The 2,654-nt window shown below is 32.8% G+C and overlaps 1 long non-coding RNA gene across 2 annotated transcripts in view; it reads left to right on the top strand.

Moving 5' to 3' along the window:
* Positions 1-1,013, top strand: part of LOC111088652 — a 7,981-nt gene extending 6,968 nt beyond the window's left edge. For both annotated transcript variants that reach the window (XR_002613108.1, XR_002613109.1), the window contains exon 3: positions 803-1,013. This is a non-coding gene — a long non-coding RNA (uncharacterized LOC111088652). The remainder of the gene's footprint in view (positions 1-802) is intronic.
* The last annotated feature ends 1,641 nt before the right edge of the window (positions 1,014-2,654 follow it).

Genomic DNA, 2,654 nt, shown 5'->3' with positions numbered 1-2,654 from the left:
GAACCAATAGTTTTCTCACCTAGGTTATAATTGAACCAATAGTTTTCTCTCACCTAGGTTATAATTGAACCAATACTTTCTCTCACCTAGGTTATAATTGAACCAATAGTTTTTCTCACCTAGGTTATAATTGAACCAATAGTTTTCTCTCACCAAGGTTATAATTGAACCAATACTTTCTCTCACCTAGGTTATAATTGAACCAATAGTTATTTTCTCACCTAGGTTATAATTGAACCAATAGTTTTCTCTCACCTAGGTTATAATTGAACCAATAGTTTTTTGTCACCTAGGTTATAATTGAACCAATAGTTTTTCTCACCTAGGTTATAATTGAACCAATAGTTTTTTCTCACCTAGGTTATAATTGAACCAATAGTTTTTTCTCACATAGGTTATAATTGAACCAATAGTTTCTCTCACCTAGGTTATAATTGAACCAATAGTTTTTTTGTCACCTAGGTTATAATTGGACCAATAGTTTTTTGTCACCTAGGTTATAATTGAACCAATAGTTTTTTCTCACCTAGGTTATAATTGAATCAATAGTTTTTTCTCACCTAGGTTATAATTGAACCAATAGTTTTTCTCACCTAGGTTATAATTGAACCAATAGTTATTTTCTCACCTAGGTTATAATTGAACCAATAGTTTTTCTCACTTAGGTTATAATTGAACCAATAGTTTTTCTCACTTAGGTTATAATTGAACCAATAGTTTTTCTCACCTAGGTTATAATTGACCAGCAGTACAGATAGTTTTCTGATGATTTTTTTTTAAGTTTACCTTTATATCACATTAGCACTGACGGAACTACTTATCTGTTGAAGTTATGGACGTCATCTTTATCTGCCCTTTCACCTCCCAGTGGCTCAGCGCTAAAAACCGGGTTTCGATACCTGTGGTGGGCACAGCACATATAAAACATTGTGTAACTATAGAAAAGAGGGAATTTATTAGAGTCTGAGGAAGGCGCTGCTATCGTCTTTCTTTAGAGAATCATATCTAGAGACTTGTTTGTTTTTCAGATGGGTTGATTTTCTAAAGGATCCATATAGCCGATAAATGTTCAAACTGGATACTCGGACAACCTGTCGTACTCGTACTTTGGAATATCTGTATAAGAATTTTCAAACATATCAAGATTTATTTCTTGTTATCTAATACTTACCTGCTGTTTAAGGAAAAAGTCGACATGTTTGTATAGTGTATATAATTTTACCTGTATAAGGAAACGATACATAAATTTATAAAACAGTCTATCGTATAGTTTTACCTGCACTCTGATCACACAAACCTCTTTCTATTTTATAACGAACGTAAAGACCCATAATAGCTCATTGTTCGTTTGCCCCCCGACAGTTTAGATAACATGCCACAGGAGACGTTGAATTCTGAAATAGACCTCCACTAATGGCACATGTGAGGCGTATGCTTCATCCTTTAATTAATGAGATTGGCAGTCGGTGCAGCAAAGCGGCAACCACAGAACCCCGCATGAAGCCTACAGACGTTCTGACCTATGTGACCCCGACTAAACTGGCTGGTCATGTCTTTAACCTTTCTTACGACCTTCAGCTAACGTCTTTTTTCATAAGATAGCTCTTGAAATCTGTAAAATGTTAAACCTATTCGCGTTACATGTGCGTAATAATTTATAAACATCTAGGGGTATGAAACCAGAAGAAACCATTAATATTTATCACGGAACAAGTTTTAAACAAGACTCGTTGTTTAATAAACCACATAGGTTACAGTATAACTATCTGTATATACGTCACGCACATATAACTTCCACTAGCTGATCAGTGATTGACTTCATATTGTAACGATATCTGATTGAAGGAGCCCTAGCGTGAGAGGCAGACGGCTGATATGATGGATTTATTTGGTTTAGCTGAAATGAAAACAAAAAACGAAAAGAATACATTTCTGTTAGCATCTGTAAGACCACGTTTGAACCAAAGTGTCATTTTCACTGGGCTGATCAATTTCTTCACGTGGAAGTTGCAGGAAGGAAACAAATAGGAAGTCAATTACATCTTCAATAAAAACACGATTCTATAATATGAGAATAAGGGTTAGCATATGTTATGTTTACAGAACAATGCTAAAAAAGGTTAAATCCAAAAGCTTAGAACGACTTCACATGAAACTTAGAAAATAAAATTAACTCACTTGCTATTTTTATACATAAGTCGGGTGTTTAATGAAACTAGACAGCTTTTATTTGGACCATTTAACTGAACTGTTTATTTTCTGTTTAATTAACTCAGATATTCTATTTTTAACTTGATTTTATTCCAATAAATAAAAACAAGCTGTTAGTTTATAAACTAATTCATCAAATGTTAGGAACAGGCTGTTAGTTTATAAACTAATTCATCAAATGTTAGGAACAGGCTGTTAGTTTATAGATTAATTCATTAAATGTTAGGAACAAGTTGTTAGTTTATAGATTAATTCATTAAATGTTAGGAACAAGCTGTTAGTTTATAGATTAATTCATTAAATGGCAGAAACAAGCTGTTAGTTTATAAACTAATTCATTAAATGTAAGGAACAAGCTGTTAGTTTATAGATTAATTCATTAAATGTTAGGAACAAGCTGTTAGTTTATAGATTAATTTATTAAATGTTAGGAACAAGCTGTT

Source organism: Limulus polyphemus, unplaced genomic scaffold, assembly GCF_000517525.1.
Source record: "Limulus polyphemus unplaced genomic scaffold, Limulus_polyphemus-2.1.2 Scaffold4186, whole genome shotgun sequence".
Classification (NCBI taxonomy): domain Eukaryota; kingdom Metazoa; phylum Arthropoda; class Merostomata; order Xiphosura; family Limulidae; genus Limulus; species Limulus polyphemus.
This window is presented reverse-complemented; position numbering and strand designations above follow the sequence as displayed.